General features: G+C 44.6%; 1 protein-coding gene across 2 annotated transcripts in view; it reads left to right on the forward strand.

Moving 5' to 3' along the window:
• Positions 1–2381: 2381 nt before the first annotated feature.
• The window catches only part of LYST (lysosomal trafficking regulator), a 184830-nt gene continuing 172464 nt past the window's right edge, over positions 2382–14747 (forward strand). The window contains exon 1 of one of the 2 annotated variants that reach the window (XM_032849679.1): positions 2382–2721. The gene's annotated coding sequence lies outside the window, so the exon portion shown is untranslated. Of the gene's footprint in view, positions 2722–4896; positions 4953–14747 lie in introns of those variants that run through there. The other variant, XM_032849678.1, reaches the window with a different exon arrangement.

The raw sequence follows: 14747 nt of genomic DNA on the forward strand, positions 1-14747 counted from the left end.
TCCACGCTGAGCACAGAGCCCAGTCCGGGGCTGGATCCCTCCGCTCTGAGATCATGACCTGAGCCAAAACCAGGAGTCAAATGCTCAACTGACTGAGCCACTTTTTGAGTTCGAAGCATCTTAGGGTAAATCTAACTTCCTGTTTTTGACTTTACTGACCTGTTTATCTGGCAAAATCAGGACTCTCAGAAAGGATCACTGCTACCGAAAATGTAAATCAGGCATTTTGGATGCTGCAGCCACTCTCACAAGCATTGATGTCCGTCGGTGCGTCAGAAGAAAGTTTAACTTGATGGTAGCAACCTGTAAAGGTCCTCTGTCTTCCAAATGAAGCATTTGCATCCTAGTCATTAACAAGGTCTCCTAAGTTCCTAACAGGGCCAAGATATATTTTCCTCCACAAAGCTTTCAAGGGGAAAACATTAATTCAGTTCATCAAGTTGTGGTAGGATTAAATGAGGCATGAGCCATGCAAGGCACAATTGGAGGGGGATGTCTTTATTTTCTTTTAAATTTTATTTATTTATTTGAAAAAAAGAAAGAGAGAGAATGAACAGGGGGAGGGGCAGAGGCAGAGGGACAAGCAGACTCCTCGCGGAGTAGGGACCCCAGAGCAGGGCTCAGATCCCAGGACCCTGGGATCATGATCTGAGTTGAAGTCAGATGCTTAACCTACTGAGCCCCCCAGGCACCCCGAGGGATGTCTTTAATGTATCAAAATACTTCGGGGCTTCTTTTAGGTGTCACAAAGTGAAACAAGCCAACAAACATCTCAAGGGAAAGAAGAATTTTCCTAGAGACTTTATTTCCACAGCTTTCAGGTGGTTTTCATGTTGGAAAGATAAAGAAGTTTCTTTTGGTCCCTTTGACCCCGACATCTCTGTTGGGTTTGTGTCCCTGAGTTATACTAGACCTGACACAAGGACAACAAGTACAGACATCTGCACTTGTCACTGAGTGTGGCCGGAGGAGTCACGTGAGCCGATGACGGTAATAGCCATCACAGGGCAGAGTCGCAATCACCATTCATTATCAAGGACCTAACACACAGGGCCCATAACATCTCAGAATACATTGACAGTTAGTTGTTTAGAAACTAATTATGAAGACTGTGCCAGGTGTTTCGGTGCTCGGGCAGGCATGGAAATTGAAAACTGTAAATGACGTGGTGACGTCTATTATAAGCATCTACTTTAAAAGCTGTTGTTCTAGGCTCCACCGTGATGTTATAATATGAATTTCTTTAGCGCTCATCTGGAAAATAGTATGCTTGGTATCAATTTCCAGGTACAGCAACAATCCTAAGAGTTCTGAGCAAATACAGATAATATATAATAGTGACTCAACAAATATTTACTGCACATCTACTATGATGTCTGTAGACACATACGTATCTCTCTCACACACACACACACACACACACACACAGAAAGCAGTCTAGTCTGTAGTTAAGAGCATGACACTGGAAGTGAAACAGGACTGGGCTCAAGTGCTGGTACCACCATTTAAAAGCAGTGCGACATTGGGCAAGTCTCAGGTTCCTTATCTGTAAAATGGGAACAAAATACCTCCGGGGCAGAACCGTTGTGAAGATTAAAAACAACAACGCTTGTAAAGCGCTAGCCCAGGCCCTGACTTAAATATTCAATAAAGGGGAGCGACTGATTGTTTTTATATGTACCTGCATATGGGTTTGAAAGTAAAACTATAAATTCAGAAATCCATAAGAGGCGTGGGATTTAAAAGACGACAGCAGTTTTTAATCAAAAAGTCATTTCATGATGTATTTCTTTTAAATCCAAATTTTAAACTAGAAATACTAGCAGCTTTAAAAAGGAGAGAGCCAGATGTCAGCGCAAAGGAACGGTGAAAATCTGCACTACAAGCTGGGTGAAAGTTTGCGACTGGGTGGTTGGTGGCAGTGGTGAGGCTCAGGATTCTCTTTCTCATGGTTAGCTTCGTTCTCTGTCCTCCAAAGGCTGCAGAATTCTCAGATCCAGAGTAATGAAGATCCTCTCCGGGACAAACGCAGGCCCTCCCCCTCTGCAGGACAATCAGGGCGCCGTGACTCATAGGAGCCACCACGAAATCACTAACTGGAAATCCTTGCTGCAGCCCCACTGCAAAGGAATTGGGCCTGATTTGCCAGATGCCCCATGTGATCTGAATGTGGCCACCTGCCAAGGAGCCAGGGGCAGAGAGGGCCACTCGCTTTCCTGGCAACACAGACATTGCCTAGCTCCATCACCAAATGCAAAAGCAGCCTTGGGCAGACTCGCAGCCATTTCCAATGACAGTTTGGCTTGGATGAGGGTAGTTTCAGTGCCCGTGTTTGGTGCATCGCCTCTTTCAGCAGTCACCCGTTCTTCCACGGGGAGGCTGTGTTCTGAGGTTCTTGCGGTCCATGGAGGTACCGCCTTTCCCATCTGCTCCCGTATCTTCCTCTGGTGACATCAGACCGTGCCGCAGGCTTTGCCTTTGCCATCTCTTGGGCTGTTTGACTCAACTGTGCATGTTCTTACGTTGCCAGGAGAATGATCCTCCCCTAAGCTGAACGGAAGCCAGAAGTTAACTACAAACAAGCGCCAAAGATTGCTTCGCAGCGTGGAGGAGAACCTGTTTCTCTGCAGCTGACCCAGAGGCTGGTTGCTAATCAGCCTGCCGTGGGGCTCCCAAAGGAAAGAGTTCCTCGTTCACCCGGAGGAGGGAATCACCGTGCAGGTAGGTGACCGTGTTTCTGAGACTTCCTGTCGCCAGCTGAGCATGTGTGCCGCTCTGGTGGGCCGGCCGGGGACAGACTGAGAACTCGAGAACCGCTGAGTCAGGGGATTAGCAGATGGGGTCCTGGCAGTGCTGGGGCTCCCGGGAGCTGGTCCCGACAGGCTGCTTGCTCAGAGAGTGGTCGGGTACTGTGCAGAAAGAGGAGGAGAATGAAGATATGCCTGTGGAGTGGGCTGAGCCAAAGACCCTCACTAGAAAGACTGCAGCTCTGGTTCTTGGATGCCAGGAAACTGACATGGTTGGTCTGGGGCACGTCGTTAACTCCAAGGACTCATTTAATAAACGGGTGCAGGTGGACTCCCAGGTGCCTGAAACTCAGCAGACCCCAAGGGCACTCACTCTTTCTCTCTCTCACCCCTTGCTGCTAGTCCCCGTCTGACCTCCAGCCTCTGTTATATCCCTAGTCTGTGCTAAGGAGATTTCAAGTCTCTCCCTGCCCCTCTATCTTGGAGGCCAGACGCTGGTGTGTGAGGAAGAGGGAGTGAGCATAGAGCTATGGATAGGAGTGGGGAATTATGAAGGGGACAAGTCCCACAGCTGCAGTTGTAGGGGAGGGAAGGGGAGGTGGGGAGTCTGGAGGAGATTCGAAGGAGTGCTCAGAGGAGCCAGAATGCCCACCCAGCTGGGAGGCAACTGAGGATCATGCGGAAGACGGGATTCTAGAGAGCGGGAGTCGAGAACGAGTCCTGGCTAGGATCATGGTTGTGTGGGTCTTGATCAACTGTTCTGACCCGGGATGTGGATAGCCTGGGGATGGGTCAGCCTGGCTGGGGGATGGATGAAGCCAACCCCGAAGCCTGGGAGCCACCCCCACCGCATGAGCTCCTCTTCCCCACTTCTAAGTGTTTCCCAAAAACCTTTGAATGGCCCCTTCCCTCCCACATCCTCTCAGCTGGGCCCTCGTGATCTCTCCCTTGGCTCATTGCAATGGTCTTACCACCAGAATCCCTGCTTCTCATGTCTTCCCCCTCCAATCCGTTCCTCACACAACTGCCAAACATCATCTTTCCAAAATGAAACCTTGGTCACATCTCCAAGCTTAAAAGATTCCAGTGGCTTCCCACTGCCTGCAGAATAAAGCTCAAACATCTTTCAGGGCAGGCGGGGCATTCAAGACCTGTCCCCGCACCCCGCCATTGTGGCTTCATCTGCTGTAACTTACCTGCAAGTATCCAGGCACCTGGATGAGTTGCTCTTCCTGGAATATGACCTTGCAATCGCCTTATGACTTCCTGACGTTATCCCCTTAGCCCCGAATACCTTTTTCTTCTGTCTCATCTACCACAGCTCTCCTCATCTCTCAAGACAAAGCCATGTCCTCTGAGAAGACTTCTCCAACGCTCTCCTTCCAGATCAAGGTTAATTCCTCTGTCTCCTGGTGTGAGTGTGTGTGTGTGTGTGTGAGAGAGAGAGAGAGAGATAAACTATGTATCACACAAATCTTTCCCAGTTTTACTATTTGAAGTGGACAGTTCTGTGGCATTAAGTACATTCACATAGTTTGGCGACCATCACCAGCAGCGGTCTCTGAACTTTCTTGTCCTCCCCGACTAAAACTGTCCTCATTTAACACGAACTCTCCACCCCCTCCCCCAGCTCCTGGCAAGCAGAATTCTGCTTTCTATCTCCATGAATTTCACTAAACTAGGTGCCTTCTATTAGTGGAATCGTACGCCCTAATTCCCTTCATGACTGGCTTGTTTCACTTTGCGTGATGTCCTCGAGGTCTGTTCGTGTGGCAGCCTGTGTCAGGCAGAACTTCCTCTTTGAGACTGAGTGATGTGCCGTTGTCCGGACCTACTGCGTTTTCTTTGGGCGTTCATTCACCTACGGATCCTTGGGTTGTTCCACCCGGCAATTACTGTGATGCTGGTGCTGTGAACAGCAGCGTTACAAACATCCACTCAAGGCCCTGCTCTCGGTCCCTGGAGAATGCACCTAAGGGCAGAATTACTGGGTCATATGATCATTCTGACTTGTGTCTTTCTCCCTCTGAGGTCACTGTGCCTGGTAAGTGTCACCTTCAACACGGAAACGCAGCCGTATATACTTTCCCTCGCAGTGATGCTGGGAAAATTAAAGCACAACAAACACCCCACAAAGAACATTTGACTGTACCCTGCAGTGAAATATGTTTCCCACGTAGAGAAGTTGCAAACCCCTTGAAACGTGTAAGTGCTAATAACACTTGGACTCTAGAATTAGACTCTGGCAAGCAAGATGCTTCTAAGAAAATCCTTTCAAGAAATCCAGTTAGCGCATTTGTCAGTGACTACTTGGTTAGGACACGCTTGGGAGTGTAGAGACAAGAGTCCCCTGTTCCAGCCCTGCCCTCCCCTACACAGTTTATCTTTCTCTACTAGTTCTCTAGGCTCTGATTCTGCCATCAGTAAAATAACAAATGTTCCTGTACACTCATCAGAAAAGACCGATCCAAATGCTCAGAACACACACACACACACACACACACACACAGATCATCCGAATATCATAGCGCCTGGCACCCTAGGCAACACCGGAGCATCTTTAGCCGTCAGCAGGATCCGTACTCATCTCTCAAAGCAAGCTAAATGGAATTCTTTAAAGGGTGGAGGACACCAATACTTGATCATTCCTATTCCGATTAAAAAAAAAAATCTTCGAGTAGAAAGCACAATTCCAGGGACATTGGGGGCGTATCTGATAGGAAAGGAGCTGGCAGGATTTTAAAACGTGACAGTTGAGGAGATTGGTTTTTGTAAATAAGGAATAGGCACAGAGAAAGAAAGCCCTGAGCCAAGCTGATAAAAAAAAAATCTGAAAAAATACTCTTGGTAAAAATAGATGGTAAGTCCTATGCTTTATGTGTACATCCCATCTGGGCAGTATTGGCATGAGTTTTTCTGAAAACCTGCAGGTAAAATATTCTAGCCTACTCCACATGGTTATTTCTGGCCTATAGTACCAGTGTGCCAAAGATGTCTTCATAGTCACTGTTAGGATGTTGGTGCCAAATTACGACACTTTTCCTGTGTCATAAACCAGCACAGCTCCTTGCCTTCAAAGAACTGACCGACAAAGTTACTTTCTTTTTTCTTTTTTTAAATTCTTAAACCTTATTTTAATTCTAATATAAGTAACATACAAAGTTACATTTGTTTCAGATGTACAATATAGTGATTAAACAACTCCATCCTTCACCCCGTGCTGTCATGACAGGTGCACTCCTTAATCCCCATCACCTGTTCCACCCATCCCTCCAGTCCCCACGCCCTCTGGTAACCAGATTTTGTTCTCTAAAGATAAAAGGCTGTATTTTGGTTTGTCTCCCTCTCTTTTGATCTTTTGGTTTTTAAAAAAATCTTATTTTTCAGTGTTCCAAGATTCACTGTTTACACACCACACCCAGTGCTCTGTGCAATACGTGCCCCCATTATTACCCACGACCAGGCTCACCCATCTCCCCACCCCCTTCCTTCCAAAACCCTCGGTTTGTTTCTCAGAGTCCGCAGTCTCTCGTGGCTCGCCTCCCCCTACAATTTCCCCCAATTCTTGTAAGAAAGTTACTTTCAGATCTTCCAAATGACATCCCTCTCCTCCATGTTTTCAGGTCTTCTCCAGAAGGGAAGGGAGTACAAGGCAAGACTACTGATTTTCTTTTTTTCCACATAGACTGATAAACTAACATTAAGTGGGATGTTTTCTCCCTTCCTCCATTCCTCCCTCTTCACTCCCTGCAACTGAAGAAGCGGTCAGGGAAAAGAACACCTGTTTGGAATGATTACGGGATTCAGACGATACAATCAATCACTTGCGTGTGCAAGGGAGAAAGCCCAGGGCTGCACACATAAAAGGGGGAAAAATGAGACAGCACTTCTGACAACTAATACCCCTTTTGGGGGCTCTTGGTTTATGGATCTGTGTATCTCTATTCTAGAGAGTTCAGAAGCAGCCTGGAAAATAGAAAGGAATTTAGTGTGAAATAGGGTCGCGTTTCGAAGTAGTGGGGAAAAGATGAGGGCAGTGCCTGGTGTTAAGACAAGAGACTATCCATTAGGAGGCAAATGTCCTTTCCCTGCTCTCCTTCCCTGTAAGTGGTGTCTGTCACACTGATTCTCAGGCATCTGGTTAGGCAGCCATGGAGGGTGCCGTTCGGGGGCACTTGAGGTGAATATTGTTGGCACTCAACTCTTTCCCACCACCTTGGCTAGCCCAGTCCCCAGTGGCCACCGAGTCAGCTTATTTTCGAAGACCTCCCTTATATATCTGACTGGAATCTATCAAATTTCAGCAACCACCCCCCCCAACACACCCAAGGGATGAATGTTCTAATTCTATTTCTCATTGCTGAGAATCAGCCACGGTGGGTAGGATAGCTGCTCACCTCGTAGCTGCTTCAACGTGTAAAGGACCCAGGCCACTAGAGTGCCTAAGTTGGTCATGGAGGATCGCCACTGGGGCATTCCGAGCTGGGCTTCCAACCATGAGGGGAGGTACACCTCACAGTAAATTCATGTTGCCTCTATCCCATCAGGAAACCCTCGCTCTGTAGTAGACCTGATTTATCAGTAGGCAGCAGAGTTCCAGAAACGGTATTATAGGCTGGGCAGGAAACAAGTCAGGGAGGTTATCCTGAGGGGTGCGTGACCTTGAGAGGGGTGCTTTACACGACATTTCCTGGTCATGTATTATTCTGATTTGGTGACCTCACATTCTTGGCGTGTGCTTTTAGTGTCTGAGAAGACACTTGCACTGTATGAACAGCCATCATAGAAGCAGAGCTATAGTCACTCTTTTTATTTCCAGTTGCTGTGTCTGATTCTTTGCGAGAGTGTGTCTGATGTTAGGGGGTCTGGGGGATAAGATGGAAAGGGGAGTATCTTTCAGAAATCACGGAATTTGGGAGAATCGGAGTCAAGTGGCAGCTTGCACACCGACCACAAAGTCCACCCATAGGGGCAAGGTTCTTGTCACAGAGTCACTTCCCCCTTGCCCAGGGAGGCAATGCATTTTGGTGAGACCATCTTGCGGCAGGGAGTCCTCATCCCACTGAAGGCGGAGCTTACCTGCTCCTGGGATGCTGCCTTGGGGTTTTGCTGATTCAACTATTCTGCTACACTAACGCGTGAGAAGTGACAGGATGATATCTATTTTTTTAAATTTATGGATAAAAATCCAGAAGATTATGTTATTAAATGGCCCAGATATTTTTATTTTTTTTATTTTTATTTTTATATATTTTTTTAAAGATTTTTTTTTTTTAATTTGACAGATCACAAGTAGGCAGAGAGGCAGGCAGAGAGAGAGAGGAGGAGGAGGCAGGCTCCCTGCTGAGCAGAGAGCCCGATGTGGGACTTGATCCCAGGACCCTGAGATCATGACCTGAGCTGAAGGCAGAGGATTTAACCACTGAGCCACCCAAGTGCCCCTGGCCCAGATATTTTTAGATAGTTGCTTATCTAAGGTCCTTTGTTGTTCACAATGATGCTTTAATATGTTGTCTCTGATAAACCATTTTCTCAGTTCAAGTCCTAGAATCTAGAAACACCCAGTCTTCACTTCCTATTTCAGTGATTGATTTTCCAATATAAGGTCTGTGATTTTTCCCCAATATTATTGTGTGTTCCGGGCCCCTTTTCTGTGTCAGAGCGTCTACTTCCAAACAGAGTCTTCATTTTATTTTCAATGAGATGGCTCACCCGGGCTGCATCTGTTCTGCTAAACGATACCGATTTCTCAGACCTTTGTTCACAGAATAGCTGCATCAGAAACACAAAAGCTGCCCCTGAGACAAGGGTTTCCAAAATGAATTCTAGGTTCCTTGGAGCCCTGTGTTTTCTGCATGGCTTGGATGTCAGCGCACCTGGTCAGGGAGAAGGGCTTTGCTATGATTCAAGACTCCAGGCAGACATCTGATGAAGGACCTCCCTCTGCTGCAACTGACACACTGCAGCCCCTCCCCCGCCCCCATGGGGTCATTTTTGCTCTATATATGACTTTGTTCTCTGATATGACTACTTGTTTGTGTGGATTCTAATGCACGGCTGCCTGGGACCAGGGATTCTACATAAACAGTCTTTTCCATTTTTAATCTCAGATGCCTTTCAAATATCTTTTTTTTAAAGATTTTATTTATTTATTTGACAGACACAGGTAGGCAGAGAGGCAGGCAGAGAGAGAGGAGGAAGCAGGCTCCCTGCAATGCGGGGCTCGATCCCAGGACTTTGGGATCATGACCTGAGCCGAAGGCAGAAGCTTTAACCCACTGAGCCCCGCCTTTCAAATATCTTTGAATCTCAAGACAGAGTTAGAACTAGGGTGCTGGTGGGGAACAAATTTGATTACCAGACCCTGTGCCATATGTACAAGCATCCCTTCCCTCTGCAACCCAAGTTTTATTACTAGAGGAGCTTGTGTTCCCACTTCTCCAGAATACTCCTCCCTGATTCGTGCCAATCTATTCCTGGAGGGTCTCACTGGGACCCCTACAACTCCCACTATCTGAATTCCATAGGTAAATATAGCTTCGGCTATGTTTTAGCATTAATACCCAGTTCTGGCTCCAAATACGTTACAGCTCTTTACCTCTCAGATTAGTTTACATGGTGAATTGGGGAAATGATTATGCAATTTTTATAAGTTTGATTTCCTTTTGCATAAAACAGTGCTTTACTGACAAATAGGATGTCACGTAAGAATGCTCACAGATATAAACCATTTGGATATTGCAGCCACGAATATAAGGATTTAAATAAAATCTCCTTAAGTATAAAAGACACGTCACCTAACAACTGTTGACCATGACTGACTACACCTCTAACAACGGTTGACCATGACTGACTATCGGTCATAGAAAATTCTCCCAGTTACGTGTGTTCCTCTGTGTCGTTATCTTCCTTGTTTACTCAAAAAACCTATTGAGCAGCCTCTATCTGCTCAAAATGAGTCCTAGATAAACTAGAGTCTCTTTGAGTTTATTATGAGTTTATTTATTAGGACTCTAGTTTATCTAGAGTCCTCACGACATAATAAACTCAAAGGGTATTTGAGACTAACAGATAACAAGAATAGGAGTAGTTATTGGGAGGTAGGGAAACAAGGAAGACTATCAGAGGTTGTGTTCTCACTTATCTGCCACAATTACTTGGGATGTACTTTCTCTTTTGGTAGATAAAAGAGAGAAAATGTTGGGTGCCTGGGTGGTGCAGTTGGTTAAGCAACTGCCTTCGGCTCAGGTCATGATCCTGGAGTCCTGGGATCGAGTCCCACATTGGGCTCCCTATTCGGCAGAGAGTCTGCTTCTCCCACTGACCTCTCCCCTCTCATGCTCTCTCTCTCTCTCTCTCTCTCTCTCACTCAAATAAATAAATAATTAGAGAGAGAGAAAAAAAAATGCATACTTTAATTTATACCTTAACCTGTAGTTACCAAGTGCCTCTTGCACATTCGATGCAGCCTCAGGCCAGCATAGGACGAAGTCTAGATAGTCTGAGAGAGCAAAGCTGTTAGGTGGGACCGACTCCTTCTGTCCATCCTGGCTTAGGGTAAACCTTTATCCTTTGGCGTCTGGTCCACCTTAAAACAGACTCTCCGCCAGCCACTCTGGGGAGTCAGCATGACCTGTTGTTATAGTTATAATGCATCCCACTAACAGCCACCCAATAGACCCAAGATATTTATTTGCCCCACAAGAGTTTAACCTATGTTTTGAGGTCCTGCAACAAGTGATTGAGCAATGTAAACAATATGGAACATGGCTTAGTTTAAAATAACCAGGATGGGGGTGCCTGGGTGGCTCAGTCGGTTAAGCATGAGACTCTTGATTTTGGCTCAGGCCATGATCTTGGGGTTGTGAGATGGAGCCCCGTGTGGGGCTCTGCACTGGGCATGGAGTCTGCTTAAGATTCTTTGTCTCCCTCTCCCTTTGCTCCTCCCCTGCCCCCCCAAAAAAATTAGAATAAAAAATAAGAGGACCAGGATGAAATATGGAGCAGTTATCTATCTGGGTAGAGTTGATGCAGAGGGAAAATATCAGTCATCACCCACCCTCCTGCCTGTTCTGCCAACATCACCCCCACCCTCTTTGAAATGGGGCCTTTACTCTTTCAACTTTGGGAAGGATCTTCCTGCCACCGTGATCTCCCTCATCGGTTTGCACACATGCCATTCCCTCTCCTGGAGCGGAGCTTTTTAACTTTCACGTGCATATAAATCATCTGAGGATCTTGTTGAAATGCCAAGTATGACTCAGGAAGTCTGGGGTTGTGGATAGAGATTCTGGATTTCTTACAAGTTCCCAGGTGGTGCTGGCAGTCCGAGGAGAGTCATGGCCCCAGTGCTGGCCTCACTGTTAGTGGCTTCTGGACACATGGTTTTATAGACGGCCACAACAGTAATAGTAACAGCCACTGCATCAACAAAAGAACTGAGCAACAAACCCTCTCAGGGACAAATCAGCTTGCCAACTCTTCATTGCCAATCGCTTTGTCAAGATAAGACACTGAACATATGCGTGGGAATGACTGCCATAGCCTACAGGAAGGTTATTTCAATTCCAAAGAAATACAAAAGCCATAGCTTCAGAAGGGGACTTTTTGAATTGAGTAAACTTAACTTTTTGAATTGAGTAAACTTACTCAATTGTGAAAAGCTCACAACACTCCTTTAATTTTTAAAATTTGGTCCATCTAGACTGGGAGCACCAAAGGCGTATGCAAGAAAAATTGGCCTGCCTGAAGCCTTCTGTGTCTCTAAGTCTCAGGTCTAGGGTCAGCTTGTCCAAGAAGGCTTTTCTCATCCCAGACGTGGGGTTGATGTCCCTCCACCACACCCTAGGAATCCCCATGCATGACACTGTCCTCACCCTCATCACTCTCCATTGTCACTGCTTGTCTTCCTGTCTGGGGTCCCCAGCAGTCCCAGGTCTTTCCTCTACCTTTGTATCCCAAAGCCTCGAACATTGCAAGTACATGGGAAATACCCTGTAGTTGAATCAATGCCTGAAATTAATGGGTCAATCTAACAATATTACTGGTGAATTTGATGTCTGGTATTAGGTAGAGTTAGAGACATTTTTTTGAAATGGTCCAAAATCATGGTGTATATGAAATTAGAGACAAAGTGAGAATCTTTTCATGTAGCATGCTTTTTGAGTGGGCAGTGAAACATATAGATCTTCACCTCTTCTTCCCCTTGAATCTGACCAGCCCTTTCCAACACTTGCTTTGAGCTGGCCAAGTGATATTCTGCTCTGTGAACTTGCAGATACATTTTTCTGGTCTTCTAAATGAGACACCACAAGCTTTAGAGGATTCTTGTGATTTTTGAATCTGCTATCATCCCCTGAGCTCTTGACAATGGATAGCAAACATGCCTTTCTTATAACATTTCTTAATTTCTTCTCACTTGTTAGCCTGTCGTATAGGATGGACTTAGTTTGCTCTTTCAAAATAAACAGCTCATGCAGGTTACAACTCAAAGTTCATCATAAACTTGTTGAGCACAGGAATATATTGGGGATTAAGACAGATAAAATATCAACTGTTAAAATAAGAAATGGCAAGTAAGTCACTTGGGTAAGAATTATGCTCAGTAATGGACAAAATTCCTCCTTTTTCAATGATGGTGACAACTTTATAGCTGTGTGTGAGTGTGTGTGTGTGTGTGTGTGTGTGTATCTGTGGACATGTACATCACTTACTAGTGACTATTTCTGGGATGAGATCACAGAAGACTTACATTTTCTAGATTGTCTTAACATTTGCATTTATTACTATAGCAAGTATTTTCCATTCTAAGCAAAAAGATAATTCAGAATTTAAAAAGAAAAAGACTTTTATGAGAGTTTCATAGCTGTCCACAAGTACAGTCTTTCCTACACACGAAAGTGGGACACTAAAACACATTCAGCAGGAAGTTTCCACAACAAAGAAGAGGGATTTGGGTTGTCTTAACACTTTTAACTGGCTGTAAAAAGCACCTCATAAAGTATTCTTGATGTTTACAAATCTTGCAATATAACGACATAAGAGTTTTTAAAGTAAAATATACATACTTTGGGAAATTTAAAAAGTTAGCAGTGATTTAGTAGAGAAAATTTAATTTAAAAATCTTATTAAAACCTAATCTGGTCAGTTTTGCAAAGAGAAGGAGCAAATGTTGTTAAGCCACTTAATGGAGACATTAAGAACTGACTTCTTCAATAAGTTTTAAGGTGCCTACTAAAAAGCACATTTTAAAAAGTCATATACAGCCTAATAACATAAAACCTTCCAAAACTAAATTTATCTATAATTTTAAAAAAGATTTTATTTGAGATAGCAATCACTTCTCGGTCTTTTGGCTAAGATCAAGTGTATTTATTTGAGTTAGCGAGCACCTAAGAGGGGGAGCACCTACAAGGGGACTCTGCACTCTGCTGAGTGCAGAGCCCCAAGTGGGCTCCATCCAATGACCCTGAGATCACGATCCAAGCCAAAACTGAGAGTTGGATGCTCAAAAAACTGAGCCACCCAGGCACCCCTATAATTTTTTAAAAGACTTTATTTATCCACTTGAGAGAGGGGGAGCACAGAGGGAGAGCAAGAGGAAGAAGCAGACTCCCCCCTGAGCAGAGACTGATGTAGGACTTGATCCCAGGACCCTGGCATCATGACTTGAGCCAAAGGCAGATGCTTAATTGACTGAGCCACCCAGGTGCCCTTATAATTTTTTTAATATAGCAATTACTCCGTCTGTAGTCAAATGTGGAAATCTGTGTAATTTTGACCATGTTACTGTTACGAAAATGAAAGTCCTGCCTCCTGTATCACTTCTTCAAAAATCCATTTCTGTTCCAGTGCAGTTCAGTGGGCATTGAAGTTTCAAACTTCATCTAAAATTATGATTAACTATTTGGATATTTATTTGACTCGAAACCAACTTGTCTCAATTAAACTGTTCATTCCATAAATCTTTGCTGAATGTTTGCTATGTGCCAGGTACTGTCCTGGCACTTGGGATACATCATAAAGAGAACAGAGGGGGCTGCCTTCATGAAAGCTCTATGTGGGAAAGAATAAAAATGAACATAATAGATGTGTAAGTTGTGTAGCACATTCTTATTAAAATTATTTGGGGGTATATTAGTCTACTAGGGTTGCCTTAACCAAATACTATAGACATTTAACCCACTGAGCCACCCAGCCGCCCCCATTGCAGGTTTTTTAAAAAAATATTTATTTATTTGATAGGCATAGATCACAAGTAGGCGGGGGGGGGGGGGTGGACCAAGCTCCCCGATGAGCAGAGAACCCGATATGGGGCTCGATCCCAGGATCCTAGGATCATGCCCTGAGCTGAAGGCAGAGGCTTTAACCCACTGAGCCACTCAGGCACCCCACTGCAGGGTTTTGAGTGGAGGTGTGACATGGTCTGATTTATATATCCATGTAGTCATGAAATTATTTTTAAGGCATTTTGGTGAATAATTAATGAGGAGCGCACATTTACATTTTACCCTTGAACAAGATGGGTTTGAACTGCATAGGTCTACTTAAATAGAGATTTTTTTCAGTAAGTAAAACACACTAGTATAAATGTAATTTCCTTATAATTTTCTCCTTAACATTTCCTTTTCTCTGGCTTACTTTAAGAATACAGTATACAAAATACATGCTAATTAACTGTTTATGTTATAGGTAAGGCTTTCGGTCAACAGAAGGCCATCAATAGTTGAGTTTCAGGGAAGTGAGAAGTTCCTCGTGCAGGGGTCATCACCCCTACCTAACCCTGGGTTGTTCAAGAGTCAATTGTAAAAAAAAAAAAAAAAGAAGAAGGAAAAAAAAAAGAGCTGTAGGTTAACTGCAGCTTTTATAACCTTGATTTGAGCCTAAATTTAGTCAAATTATCTGGAGAACTTCCCACTTATAAAGTTTTCCAAAGTGTGATACATACAGAAGTAATCCTTCCTTCTACATATCTGTAACTTTTTCTTTTTTCTTTCTTCT

The sequence above is a fragment of the Lontra canadensis genome, unplaced genomic scaffold, assembly GCF_010015895.1.
Source record: "Lontra canadensis isolate GAN:19392208 unplaced genomic scaffold, GSC_riverotter_1.0 scaffold239, whole genome shotgun sequence".
Taxonomy (NCBI): domain Eukaryota; kingdom Metazoa; phylum Chordata; class Mammalia; order Carnivora; family Mustelidae; genus Lontra; species Lontra canadensis.